Source organism: Dasypus novemcinctus, chromosome 18 (assembly GCF_030445035.2).
Source record: "Dasypus novemcinctus isolate mDasNov1 chromosome 18, mDasNov1.1.hap2, whole genome shotgun sequence".
NCBI lineage: Eukaryota > Metazoa > Chordata > Mammalia > Cingulata > Dasypodidae > Dasypus > Dasypus novemcinctus.
In genome coordinates, this window is record NC_080690.1 from 82,814,268 (window position 1) to 82,829,275 (window position 15,008).

The 15,008-nt window shown below is 40.0% G+C and overlaps 1 long non-coding RNA gene across 1 annotated transcript in view; it reads right to left on the minus strand.

Moving 5' to 3' along the window:
- The window catches only part of LOC131274418 (uncharacterized), a 144,376-nt gene that overhangs the window by 81,651 nt on the left and 47,717 nt on the right, over positions 1–15,008 (minus strand). Inside the window, exon 2 of the long non-coding RNA XR_011646410.1 lies at positions 2,625–2,780. This is a non-coding gene — a long non-coding RNA (uncharacterized lncRNA). The remainder of the gene's footprint in view (positions 1–2,624; positions 2,781–15,008) is intronic.

The following is a 15,008-nucleotide window of genomic DNA, read 5'->3' on the forward strand; positions in this document are numbered from 1 at the left end:
GGTTTTGTTGCAGATTCTCTGATTTGGGGGTTGATAATGCCTCAGTTAGCCTTGCTGCCCCATCAGCACTGTGGGGGTTTCAAGAATCCCAGTGCCAAAGGATTTGCCATGTTGTCAGTGAGGTTGCATCTCTGCCATGGCTGAGAGAGAGTATAGTTATAATTAGTGGGTTCTGGTGGATTTTGGATGTTTACCATGGAGGCATACTGGAAACAATATGTGAGCGAGTGTCCCGTTCAGTCCACAGGCAATCCACAAGGCCTACTGAGTCCCTTGTTTGTCCCATGTGCTTCATGCTGGGAATCCAGGTTTGGAAAAGACAGGCATTGCCCTTCTTCATGGAAGTCCATATTCAACAAGCACACACATCCTAGCTTGGGGGTTCAGAGAAAGGCCTTCTGGATAAGTGACATTTGAGGAGAGCCTTCAGAGGTGAGCAGGAGTTAGCCAGGTAAAGAGTGAGGATGAGGAACTGTTCCAGGCAAAGGAGACCATTCATGCCAAGGACATGGGGCTGAAAGTCACTGAGTCTCTGCAAGGATATGAGAGGAGCTGGCACGTCCACCATGGTGAATGGATGCTGGGGATGGGAGGTGGGGATTGTAGGAGTAAGAACAGAGAGCAATGAGCCAGAAGAGACCAACCCTTGTTGGTGCCATTAAGAATTCTGGATGTTATCATAGCGTAAAAGGAAACTAGGAAACTGTTAAAGGTTTTCAGCAAGGGCATGACATTTTAGAGGTGTGTGAGTGTGTGGTCAAACACTCAGCATTGCCTCTGGTGAAGAATGACTAGGTAAGAGGAAGAGAGGAAACACAGCCATTGAGGAGGCCAGTGGCAGTGGAAGACCGGGCTATGTGGGATGGTGTGAGACATTATGGCAAGAGTCAACAGGACTGAGAGATGGAGGGGATGCATGTGGTTAGAGAAGGACAAAAAGGAAGAAAAATCCCCATTTCTTTTAAATCTGAGCAACTGGGTGATTGAGACTGTCACCCTAACTGAAGTGGGAAAGCTTAGTAGAGCAATTCACTTTCTTTCTTTTAAAGAGGTAATGGGGATTAAACCCATGTCCTCGTATACAGGAAGCAGGCACTCAACCACAGAGCCACTTCTGATACCTAATTGATTTTTTAAAAACCTTTAAAAACTACTCTTAGACTTACAGCAAAGTTGCAAACATAGAGTTCCCAAATAGCCTTCACTTTCCCCTTACATCAATATTTTTATATATCCAGATAACTATCATTCAAAACCAAGACATTAACATCAGCACAAAACAATGAGCTAAGCTACAGACTTATTTGGATTTCCCATTTTTACACTGATGATATTTTCTATTCCAAATTTCAACCCAGGATCCTACATCTCACTGAGCTGTCTTAGTGTTCTCTAATCTGTGATAGGCCCCATTCTTTCCTTACCTTCAAGAATTTGGCACAAAGAGCACTGGTCAGTTATTTTGCAGAAGGTTCTCAATTTGGGTTGGTCTGACTTTCTCTCATGATGAGTGTGAGGTCGTGCCTTTTGTCAAGAATCCCACATAAGTGGTGTCATGTCTTTCTCAGCCCATTGTATTAGGGACTATATGATACTGATTTGTCTTATTCATCACCATGACCATCCTGATCACTCAGTTAAGGTCATACTTGCCAAGTCTCTCCAATGTAAAGTTAATATTTCCCTTTTTGTCATTAATAAACATCCTGGAGGAAATACTTGGAGACTGTGCAAATATCCTGCTTCTTCATAAAAATTTTGCCCACTAATTTCAGTATCTATCTGTGGCACTTGACTACAAAAATTATTTCTGTAGTGTTGGCCCAATGGTGATTTCCCATTACCTTTTTTCCTTCTACGTGTATTAATTGGAACTCTTCTGTAAGGAAGAACTGAACTTTCTCCCAAATTCTTTTTATTCTTTTTTTTTCTCTTTTTTTAATTTTTTGAAATGTTACATTAAAAATTATGAGGTCCCCATGTACCCACCCCCCACATCACTCCTTCCACATCACCAACCTCCTTCATCATCGTGGGACATTCATTGCATTTGGTGAATACACCCTGGAGCACCGCAGCACCACATAATGTTTACACTGTAGTTTACACCTCTCCCCCAGTCCACCCTGTGGGCCATGGCAGGATATACAATGCCCAGCATCAGTCTCTTCTGTACCACCCAGCACAAATCCAAGTCCTGAAAATGCCCCCACATCACTTCTCTTCTTCCCACTCCCTGCCCTCAGCTGCTACCATGGCCACTTTCTCTGCATCAATGCTACAATTCCTTCCATTACTAATCACAATAGTTCTGTAGCAGAACATCAGTAAGTCCAGTGTAATCCATACTCTTTTCCTAGATTTTGTGGAACCTATCTCCCAATTTATTTTTTCAATTATTTATATCAGTGTGAATGCATAAATCTTTGTTTTATTGCCAGATTATTTTTTGTTAAGACAGTGATGACGGCATATTCTTTTTGGGGTATGTTTGAGGTAATTGTGCCCCTGCCACCAAGCACAGGCCAGTGTCCAGTTTGTGGACCAAGTGAATGTTAACTGGATAGATGGATGGATGGATGGACAGATGGAAGGATGGATGGAAGATGGAAGGATGGATGTACCTGAGTGACTTTATCAGTGGATGGAGCAGCTGGTCTCTATTGGTGTTTGGCTCTGGTCTCCTTGGTGATTGTGGTGACTTGAGTCTAATGCTGATTCTCTCCTTTTCCCCCTGCTCCTGTTGGGACCTGGATGGCTGATATCTCCAGTTGCATGAACTGCAAGAAAAAAGTAAGACTGCAGACACCCCAAGTTTGAATTCCTATAATTAGCTCCTCTCAGACCCCTTTGGATCTGGGAGTTGTGGAGAAGGGTGGGGGCGAGATCTGGGACACAGGCTGTGGCCTTGGGACAAGGCATGACTAGGACAAGTAACCCACACTCACACTCACAACCAAAAGGACTTCCCTCCTTCATTGGGAGAGGGGCAGGGCTTTTGTGAGGAAGAAAGAACGGTGGGAAGATCTCCACTAATTTGACACTGTGACCCACACATTCTGGCTCGCGGTTCTCAAACTTTACATTTTCAGGGACCGTTCCCACTCTTAAAATTGAGGATCTCAAAGAGTAGTGTTTTGTATTTTTTTTCTTCAAGGAGGTATCGGGGATTAAACTTGGGACTTCGTACATGGGAAACACGTGCTCAACCACTGAGTTATATACAGTCTCTGTTTATTTTTGTTTTTTCTAATGTGGGTTATCTCTATTGATATTTACCTTCCTAGAATTTTTTAAAAATTAAACTTAAAGATATTTACTTATAAAAATAGCCAATAAGCACATGAAAAGATGCTCAACATCATTAACCATCAAATCAAAGTCATAATGACATAACCAAGAGAAGCAAACTTGTGTCCACACAAAAACTTTTATAGGAATGTTCATAGCACCATCATTCACACTAGTCAAAATGTGAAAACAACCCAAATGCCTATCAACTGATGAATGACTAAATAAAATGGAGCATGTCCATACAATGATATAATATTTGGCAATGAAAAGAAATGAAGTACCGATTTACACTATAACATGAAGAACCTCAAAAACATGATGCTGAATGAAAGAAGCCAGTCTCAAAACACAACAAATTATATGATTCCATTTGGATGAAATGTCAAAAGTCGGCAGATCCATGGAACATAGACTAGAGGTTGCCTAGGACTGGTGGGTGGGTGGGAGAATTGGGGGATAACTGTTAAGGGGTATGGGGTTTCTTCTGGAGGTGATGAAAATATTCTAAAATTGATTGTAGTGACTACTGCAGAACTCTGCAAATATATTTAAAACCATTGAACTGTACACTATAAATTACAGAAGTATATGGCATGTGAATTACATCTCAATGAGGTATAAAATATTTCTTAACTTGTTTAAAAATGACAGCAAGAACCTTGTTACACATTAACATAAACATAATATTTTAATGAATGACTACATTTTCCAAACTTTTAGTCCCTACACCAGAACTGGCAAATCATAAGGCCCTCAGTAAGACTTTGGAATCTTTATGCCTGAAAGGCTAACTGGTGCTAGCTTCTTCCTATTTTCAAAACGGAACATTTTAAACCTAAATAAAATGGTTAAATTATTTAATAATTTGAATAAGCTTAAATTATTTATACTTTTTGTTTTAAAATATTATATTGTTTTTAATTTAAATGGTGGTTTTACTAACAATGTTTAAATTAACCATTTTAAACACTACATTAAAATTTAATAATATTTAAGAGAAAACATAAATATTCAATTTAAAATACTAAATTCCTTTAATTTTAAATATTTTGCTTTCATTTAAAATACCATTTCCAAAGTTCAGAATTCAAAAAATTCTCAAGGTTTTACAGTAAAAAATTTCCTTCCCAACCTGTCCACCCAGCTCTCTTTCTCAAAGACATCTAGTATTACCTGCTTCTTGTAAGGCTTTCCAGAAATAATTTATGCAAGTAGTAGCAAATGTGTATTTATATATTCATAGTCTTCCTTTTTTCCATTTTGTACAAAGACAGACTATTGTATATCCTTCTCTTCATGCACCTTGCTTTTTCCACCTAATAATTTTGAAGATATTTTGAAGATAATTCCATGTCAGTACACAGAATGTCCTTAATAATTGTTTTTAATGGCTGCATAATATTTCTTGTGTGGATATCCATAATTTTTTTCTTCTTTTTATTTTTTTCTCTTTATCTCTTCTCTGGACATTCATAATTTATTTAACTAGCCACTTACTGATGGGCATTCAGGTTGTTTTCAAGATTTTGCTCTTTTAAACTATACTTCAAAGAAAAAATAATCTTATACAACAATATCACACATGCAGGAATTATACATGTGCAGGATTTGTTTCTAATACTGCTAGGTTAAAGGGTACCCAACACTCTTTCCAATAAGTGTTATCAAGTGGTTTGATCTTTGTGACAAACTGCATAAAAACAGTCTTTCATGAAATCCCTCCCCTTATCACAGTAGGCAGGTAGATGTTCCATGAAGGAATAAAGAGATGCATGTGGAAATGAACTCAGATGGATACTGCTCGTTCTAATCTTCTCTTCCTTATTTTGTTTTCCTCATGGACTCACTGACTGCCCCATCCAGGCAAAAGTAAGTCGCGTCTCCTTCTCACTCACAAATGAGAACTTCAAGCCAGAGGTGGAAGGGGGAAAAAGGGAGAGCGAATCTCCTGACCCCCACGTTTAACCTGGGAGAGAGTCAGAGAGACTTAGTCAAACACTTGCTCTTTAACTAGAACCTGAGGACTCCTAGGTGGACTTTAGGAATTCAATGAATGCTGTGATCACGTGGAAAACGGGATGTGGGGGAGAAAGGAAGTGAGACCCTGTGTGCTCTTCTGGGAATAGAGAGTCCTGTGCTTTGGTCGGATTTTCAGCGAGACCAGAGACCCAACACGAGTTAGGAACCTCTGCTCCAGAATGCACACCTGGGTGGAGCTGGTGGACTTGAGGGTGGATTTTAGATGAGAAAAGTAGGGTGCAGAGTGAATAAACCGCCATCTTTTCCAAAAATTAGGTGTCCCGGTCTCCGGATGAGAAATGGAGTTCACCATCCGTTGTTATGGAAACCCTCCTTCTGCTAATATTCACAAACTTGGGTGGACGGGGGTGGTTTTGGTTTCCCCAAACAACCAGCACCACCAGGGATTCAATCTTATGGGAAAAAATGTGTCTCCAGAGGGCCCCTTAGACTGGGTCAGAGCTCTGCCTCCCAGTTCTAGCCTATCCCAGGCCCTATGGGATGCAAAGGGGTACAGAGATCACTCCATTTGTTTCCTGTTCTCTCTGGACCTTTGATGGGAAAACGATCCCCGGTGGGCACCACCAATCCCCACCTTCCTGCTGCCTGCACTGCCAACAGTACTGAAAGGTAAGGTCCTAGTTCCTGCTCTACCATTTGATTCTGATTGTCCTACAGGGATAACTTCTGCTGACTTCAACCAACCTTTCTTCTCCTAACTGTCCTTGGCGACCCAGCTTCTAGTCTAGGAACTAGAAAAATTGAGTATGAGAAAATCTCTGTTGATGGAAACAAAAACTTCCCCCACTCCAAAAGCCATTGTCCAGAAATCATCACTTCTTGATGGCCCAAGAAGCTCGATCTATGGCTGGAGGAAAGCCATGACATCAGATGGCTAACTTCAGATCTACTTGAGATCCAGTACTTGACAAGCACATTGATGTCCCTCTCTGCTTTCTGAGGTCAGACAGGAAGTCACCTTCAGTGCTGTCTGTTCAACAACCCACATAGATGGCCATGTGGAGCAAGTTCAGTGGTTTCTTCAGAACAGAGTTTGCAAGAAGAGGCAGGAGGCTGAATCAGTAGGTGAGGTGACGATGTGCAAAAAAGGCCGCATGTCTATCTTAGAGTCCATCCTTCCCCTCGCTAGTTGGATGGGCTCAGAAAAGTCATTTCACCTCTTTCTGCTTGTTTGGAGGGTCAAAGGCAGTGACAGACGTGAAACACTTTTCAACTCTACCTGGGAAAGCCAGGTTCCAACAGCTCTTCCTGCTTACCTCTCTCTCCTGGTATGCTTCCCCTTTTCTGCCCTCCCCCAGCCCCCAGTGCACACCTACATAAGAAGGCAATTTTTACTTTAGCTATCACTATTTACAACATATTACAATTACTAACATTTACCAAATGCCTACCTTGGGCCAGAACCTAGGCTAACTGCAGTATACATTGCTTGCTTCATTATCATCACAGCTCTACCTGGGAGGTAATACCTCCATTTTAAGAGGCACAGAGAGGTTGTTCAGTGACCAGCCCTAGAGCACGTAGGTAGTGAAAATGTGTGGTTTGGGTAGCAGCTGTTAGAGTTCCCTGCAATGACAAGCATTTGCTACCTCATGACTTTTGGTGATATGGAGAGTGGTTTTGTGAGCTGCCTAAATACAGCAGTTTCTGGTAGAAACTTCACAGAATTCCTCAGAAAATTGCAGACTCATCCTGATCCCATTTTAGGGATAAGAATATGAAGATTTGTATAGGACATTGAAGAGATATGAACTTGAGCTCTTCCTCTTTCACCCACCAGGTACACTAAGTCTTTGCAAATTACATAATTTCTTGGAGCTTAATATCCTCACTGCCAATATTGTGTTGAGACCCTAGGCACAGAGGGAAGGTGTGATATAATTAGAAGCAAAGCCTCTGCACATCTTTCTTTTTATTGTTGTTGCTGAGGTTTTTTTCCTTTTTAATTTTTTTCCTTTTTCTTTCTTTTCTCTACTTTTCTGCACATCTTTCCAGAGTCAGTAAAGGAGAGTTCCTTCTTCTCTTCCTAGCAAGACTAAAGGATGGATCACGGCTGCCTTCCCAGCTTGTTTCCTATTGCACGAAAGCTCTACCCTGTGTCAAATGCAGAAAGGTCCTCAGTAATCTCTCAGGGCAATTGATTTTAATCCCTAACTGCTCACCATGACCCATCATGGACTCTATTTCAAGCCTGCCCCCACCACCCAGCACCTGACTTTGTTTTTGGTTTTCTAATTACTAAATCTCCTTGTCCTGGCCCACTGTGCTGCCCCACATTGTGACGTTGGCCATGACACCAACTCTCCTTCTGGATGAGCTGCAACCAGGGATTGTAGGTAAGTACCACAGTGCACCATGATGGCCTTGCGACTTGGTGGATATGGGTGGGAAACTCTGAGCAAAAATTCCTGAGCATCTAATATGTGGCTGGACTCATGCAGGTGATGGAAAACCAAAGGTGGAGCAGAACTTCTCACTCGTTAGAGTCTGGTGGGGAAACAGACAAAAGTAAACAAATTAAATTAACTAAGTTCGAGACTAATAACGCCTGCTGACGTGGAGCAAGGGAAGGATGGTGAGAGCTTTGAGGAAAGCCCACAGCATGCTTAGGGTGTGTAGATCTGCTTCACAAAAAAGCGACCATGTTGAGCCTGTTGACATGAGGAAGTCCCCTCTTTTTTTTTTTTAAACAAGGAATTTTATTTTAAATTAGGTATGAAGAGTCCTTGTCCTTATACAGTTTAGACTGAACATTTCCTTTATAATTTTTGTTGTCATCAGGTATTACATAATAAAAATTTGAAAACATATAGCCTAAAAAATTGTTTCTCATACGTAAAAGTGGAAATTTTATTATCTTCAATGTGAAGCATGAATAAATATTGAGTTACAACTGAGGACTAGGGCCCCAAGACCTCATTCTTGTATGCCTCTAAATCATTATTACCTTGGGCAATTTGTAATATCTGTGCTTCTGATAAATATATTTTGGAAATGAGTAAAGTTGCTTTTGTAAAGGATTCCTTATATAAAGTGTTTTTGTGTTTTTTTTAGCTATTATTTTTTTTTCAAATTCTACTCCATTTATTCATTTTTTAAAAAGATATTACATTAAAAAAATATGAGGTCCCCATTCTCCCCCACCACCCCCAACCCACCACTCCCCCCATAATAACACTCTACCCATCATCATGTCACATCCATTGCATCTGGTGAATACATCTCTGGGCATCGCTGCACCCCATGTCCTGTGTTCCACACCATAGCCCACACTTTCCCACATTCCATCCAGTGGGCCATGGGAGGACACACAGCATCCGACAATTGTCACTGGGGCACCACTCAAACAACTCCAAGTCTCGAGAATGCCTCCACATCTCTTCTCTTCCTCCCATTCCCCGCTCCCAGCAGCCACCATGGCCACTTTTTCCACATCAATGTCACATTTTCTGGAATATTAACCACAATAATTCATGAATAGAATATCATTAAGTCCACTCTGATCCTTACTGTATTCCTCCTTCCTGTGGACCTTGGCTTGGTTGTGTCCATTCCACATCTATGTCAAGAGGGGGCTTAGATTCCACATGGATATTGGATGCAATCCTCCTGCTTTCAGTTGTAGGCACTCTAGGCTCCATGGTGTGGTGGTTGACATTCTTCAACTCCATGTTAGCTGAGTGGGGTAAGTCCAATAAATCAGACTGTAGGAACTGAAGTCTGTTGAGGTCAGGGCCTGGCTATCATATTGTCAGTCCAGAGATTCAAATCCCCTAGATATATCTTAAGCCCCAGCACCAACTACAATTCCAGTAAAGTAGAATGAAAGTCTTGTGAAAAGACATCACATCTGAGTCCAGCTCCATCACACAGAAACACCAGCTCCAAAAAGGGCCAACTGGCATGGCAGTGAACCCCATCTGCCATGACCATAGAACCTGTGGGTCTCTTTAGCCCTCAAAAGGACCAATATCTGGGGTTGTATACACTTTATCTGTCTCTGAGACTCTGCTCAGGTGTGCATAAGGGCAATCCTTCTGACAACCTCCAGACTCTTTTTTAGAAAATCATAGCCATATGAACTCATTTGTCCTTTCCATTTCCCCCTTACTTTAGGTCAAACAGCATTTTTAACTCCTGTTATTATATGTAGACAGGGATATTCTGCTGGTCCATATTGAACCTTTAATTTAAGGTCATTTTCTAGTTATGTCATCAGCTGGTACTTGGTAGTGATCCCTCGGTGCCAGGGAGGCTGATCCCTGGGTGTCATGTCCCATGCTGGGGGGAAGGCATTGCATTTACGTGTTGAGTTTGGCTTCAAGACTGGTCACATTTGAGTAACATGGAGGCAGTCAGGAGAGTACTTTCAGGCACAGTGCTGCTCTAGGCCTTGTTCTTATTTCAGGCATATAGGCTCACAAGCATAGTCATTCATATCAGGGGCTCACTGTTGGACCCTCATTCCTTCCTGGTCCTTACCATTGCACCTGGGGGACTGCCGCTGCTTCCCTAGGGACCACGACAGAGGCCCCCCCCCTGCCCCAGCCAGGAACCCAGTACCCCCCCAGCTGTTGTTTTTAATTGTTTCCACTATGAGTATATGCAAACATTTCCATGCACCCTCGACACATGCCCTGTATAACTCCCTGTCAACCATATATTGCCTGTCAATAACATCCCATACCAGTATTCCTCCACTGCCACTGTTGAACCACTCTGTGATCCAAAACTTCCTGAAAAGTGAAGCCCAATATAATGTCAGGTTCCCTTACTAGTAAAATGGAATATAGTGATGAGTTTAAAGGTTAGATATAGAATACATATTGATTTGGAAAAATTCTACATCCTATCTTTTTCTTTTCTTTTTCCCTAATGATTGAGCTTCTCTTCACAAGAGCTTTAGATCACAATAACTCATATATACAATATACAGTACTCCCACACATCCACCATAAAACCTTTTCACTTCCACAGTGATAATCTTTTAACTTATTCATATTAAATTTACTAAAAATGATGTGCAGACTCCAAGACAATAGCTTTCAAACAAGGTGACATCTGTGCTTACATTGTGGTCCATACTTTAGGATATACAGTTTTCCAAATTTTTTTAGTTATCCTATGTTTTACATTACGGTTTACATTATTAGTCTGTCATCCCCTATATGGTTTTGGTGTAATATTATATGTTTTATATCCATCCTTGTGTACTCTCATGAAACTCCTCTCTTGCCCCCACATTTACCTTGGTTCCATCTATTCAATATCCATTTTCCCCTCCCCTTGGGGCCCACAGTGACAACCAATCTCCATTTCCCGAGGAGCCACATTGAGAGATACTTGCAACGGTGTTCAGGGCCTGACTTGCTCAACTGCCCTAATGCCCTAGGAGCCACTCTTTCTCTCAAGAGATACAGTTCCCTCTATTTGAGGGCATTAGTCCTCCCCAGGATGTGGATCCACCGCCACTCTCACTACTTGGGTCTCTACCCAATGGTACAACCCACCCTGGCAAAATGAGCATTCAGAGATTCCCCAGGAGTCCGTTCTGTGTCAGAACATCCCCTCCGAGCATCCAAAACATGTAATCCTCCTAATTATATTTTGATACGTTTTTCTCAGCATTTTACTCTCAACCAATACCTGACAATCTCCTATGTTCGTAGGGTGCCCCTCCCTCACCCCAATTTTTTGGACAATATTACCCATCCACCCATCCCCAGCCCCCCTCAAACCCGCAAAGCCCCACCCAAAGGCAACTCCTTGCCCCCATTTTATCTCTTCTTTTTGCTCATACTTACCACCAGCTCATCATAGATTCCACCCCTGCAGACGTCAGCTCACATCCTTCCTCCACCCCCCGATTTCCTGTAAGCCTATCTTCCAGTCTCTAGCTCTCTGAGGCAGCTTGCTTTTTTCATATCATTGAGGTCATGTAGTATTTGTCCTTCAATGCCTGGGTTGCTTCACTCAACATAAGGTTCTCAAGATTCATCCATGTTATCACGTGTGTTTGTAGTGTATTTGTTCTTAAAGCCGAGTAGTATTCCATTGTATGTATATACCACATTTTATTGATCCACTCATCTGTTGATGGGCATTTGGGTTGATTCCAACTTTTGGCGATAGTGAACAATGCTGCTATGAACATTGGTGTGCATATATCGTTCGTGTCCTTGTTTTCATTTCTGCTGCATACATACCCAGCAGTGGTATTGCTGGGTCATATGGTAAATCTATGGTTAGTTTTTTGAGAAACTGCCAAACTGTCCTCCAGAATGATTGGAACCTCCTGCATTCCCACGAGCAGTGGATGAGTGTTCCCATTTCTTCACATCCCCTCCAGCATTTGTATTCTTCTGTTTTTTTCATAGCTGCCAATATTCTAGGAGTAAGATGGTATCTCATTGTAGTTTTGATTTGCATTTGCCTGATAGCTAGAGATTTGGAGCATTTTTCATGTGTTTTTGGTCATTTATATTTCTTCTGTGGAGAAGTGTCTTTAAATCTTTTTCCCATTTTTTAAATGGGTTGTCTTTTTATTTTCAAGATATAGGAGTTCTTTATATATGCAAATCATAAGTCTCCTATCAGATATATGTTTACCAAATATTTTCTCCCATTGTGTAGGCTCTCTTTTCACTTTCTTGACAAACTCCTTTGAGGTGCAGAAGGCTTGAATTTTGAGGAAGTCCCATTTATCTATTTGTTCTTTTGCTGCTCCTGCTTTTGGTGTGCCGTCCACGAAGCCATTTCCTATTACAAGTTCTTGTGTATGCTTCCCTACATTGCTTTCCAAAGTCATTATGGTCTTGGATGTTATATTTAGGTCTTTGATCAAATTGAGTTGATTTTTGTACAAGGTGTGAGATGGCAATACTCTTTCATTCTTTTACATATGGATATCCAGTGCTCCAGGCACCATTTGTTGAATAGGCCACTCTCTATCAGTTAAGAGAGTTTGGTGGCTTTGTCAAGTATTGTATGACTATTTATATGAGGATTTATATCAGAACTCTCAATTCAGTTTCATTGGTCTGTGCACCTCTCCTTGTGCCAATACCATGGTGTTTTCACTACTGTAGCTTTGTAGTATATTTTGAAGTCAGGTAGTGTGATTCCTTCAATTTCGTTTTTCTTTTTCAATATATCTCTGGCTATTTGGGGCCTCTTTCCTTTCCAAATAAATTTCATAGCTAGTTTTCCTAGTTCCTTAAAGAATGCTGTGTTGATTTTTATTGGGATTGCTTTGAATGTGTAGATTAGTTTTGGAAGGATATATATCTTAATAATATTTAGTCTTCCTATCCATGAACAGGGAATATCCTTCCATTTATTTAGTTCTTCTTTGATTTCCTTGAACAATGTTTTGTAGTTCTGTGTGTATAAGTTTTTTACATCTTTAGTTAAATTTATTCCTAGGTATTTGATATTTTTATTGACTATTGTAAATGGTATTTGTTTCTTGATTTCCTCCTGAGCTTGCTCGTTATTGGTGTACAGAAATGCTACTGAATTTTGCACATTGATCTCATAACCTGAGACTTTACTAAACTCATTTATGAATTCTAGAAGTTTGTTGTAGACCTCTCAAGGTTTTCTATGTATAGGATCATGTCATGTGCAAATAATGAAATTTTGACTTCTTCCTTTCCAATTTGAATGCCTTTTATATCTGGTTCTTGCCTCAGTGCTTGAGCAAGTACTTCTAAGTCAATGTTAAAGAAAAGAGGTGAGAGTGGGCATCCTTGTCTTGTTCCTGATCTCAGAGGGAAAGATTTTAGGATTTCACCACTCTAGATGATGTTGACTATCAGTTTTTCATATATACTCCTTATCAAGTTCAGAAAATTTCCTTGTATTCCAACCTTTGACAGTGTTTTTAACAAGAAATGGGGCTGTATTTTGTCAAATGCTTTTTCTGCATCTATAGATACAATCATGTGACTTTTTCCCTTCAATCTGTTTATATGGTGTATTACATTGTTTGATTTTCTTATGTTCAACCATCCTTACATACCTGGAATTAATCTCACTTTGTCATGGTGTATAATTCGCTTATTGTTGAATATTGTTAGCAAGTATTTTATTGAGGATTTTTGAATCTAGGTTCATTAGAGAGATTGGTCTGTAATTTTCCTTTCTTGTGGTGTCTTTTTTTTGGCTTTGGTACTAGGGTAATGTTGACATCATAGAATGAGTTAGGTAATGGTCCTTCTGTTTTGATTTTTTGGAAGGGTTTTACCAGGATTTGTGTTAGTTCTTTCTGGAATGTTTTGTAGAATTCACCTGTGAAACTATCTGGCCCTGGGCTCTTCTTAGTTGGGAGGTTTTTAAAGACTGAGTATATCTCTATTTGTGATTGGATTGTTGAGATCATCAATTTCTTCTTTCATCATTTATAGGCTGCTTATGTGTTTCTCAGAATTTGTCCATTTCCTCTGAATTGTTGTTTTTGTTGGAATATCATTTTTCAAAGTATCCTCTTATGATAGTCTTTATTTCTGTGGGGTCAGTGGTGATATCTCCTTTTTCATTTCTTATTTTGTGTTTTTGCATCTTCTCTCTTTTTTTCTTTGTTAGTCTCGCTAAGGGTTTGCCAATTTTATTGATTTTCTCAAAGAACCAGCTCTTGGTCTTATTTATCATTTCAATCTTTCTTCTTCCTGTGTGGTTAATTGGTTTTTTTTTTTTTAATAATTCCTGCAAATGTGCAGTTAGTTCTTGAATTTTGGTCTTTCTTCATTTTTGATGTATGAATTTATGGCTATAAATTTCACTCTTGATACTGCTTTTGCTGCATCCCATAAATTTTGGTATGTTGTGTTATCAATTTTCCTTAGTTTCAAGGTAGTTATTGATTTCTTTCGAGATTTCCTCTTTGACCCACTGTTTTTCTAAGAGTGTGCTGTTTAATTTCCATATATTGGTGTGAAATCTGGGCCTCTGTCCCTTGCAGATTTCCAGGTTCACTCCACTGTGGTCCGAGATATTATTTTGTATGATTTCAATCTTTCTGAATTCATTGAGTCTTTCTTTGTGACCTAACATATCGTCTATCTTGGAGAATGATCCATATGCACTTGAGAAAAATGTATATCCTGTTGTATTCAGGTGTAATGATCTGTATATGTCGATTAGGTCCAGCTCCTCTAATATACTGTTCAAAGTTTTTCTTTCTTTATTGATTCCCTTTTGAGATGTTCTGTCCAGAGTTGATAGTGGTGTATTAAAGTCTCCCACTATAATTGTAGAGGCATCTATTCTTTCACTTAGTTTTCCAGTGTTTGCCTCATGTATCTGGAGGTGCTCTTATTAGTAGCATAAATATTTGTGATTGTTTGTTCTTCTTGAATGCTTATCCCTTTCACTAATATGTAGTATACTTCTTTGTCTCTCACAATAGTTTTGCATTGAAGGTCTATTTTGTCTGATATTAATATAGCTACTCCTCCCTTTTTTTGGTTGTTTGTTGTAAGATTCTTTTCCAGACATTCATTTTCAACCTCCTGGAATCCCTGGGTCTAAGATGTGTTTCTTGTAGACAGCATATATATGGGTCATATTTCCTTATCCAATCTCCCAGTCTGAATCTTTTGACAGGAGAGTTTAATCCGTTGACATTCAGTGTTATTACTTTCAAGGAATTATTTATGTTAGCTATATTTTAT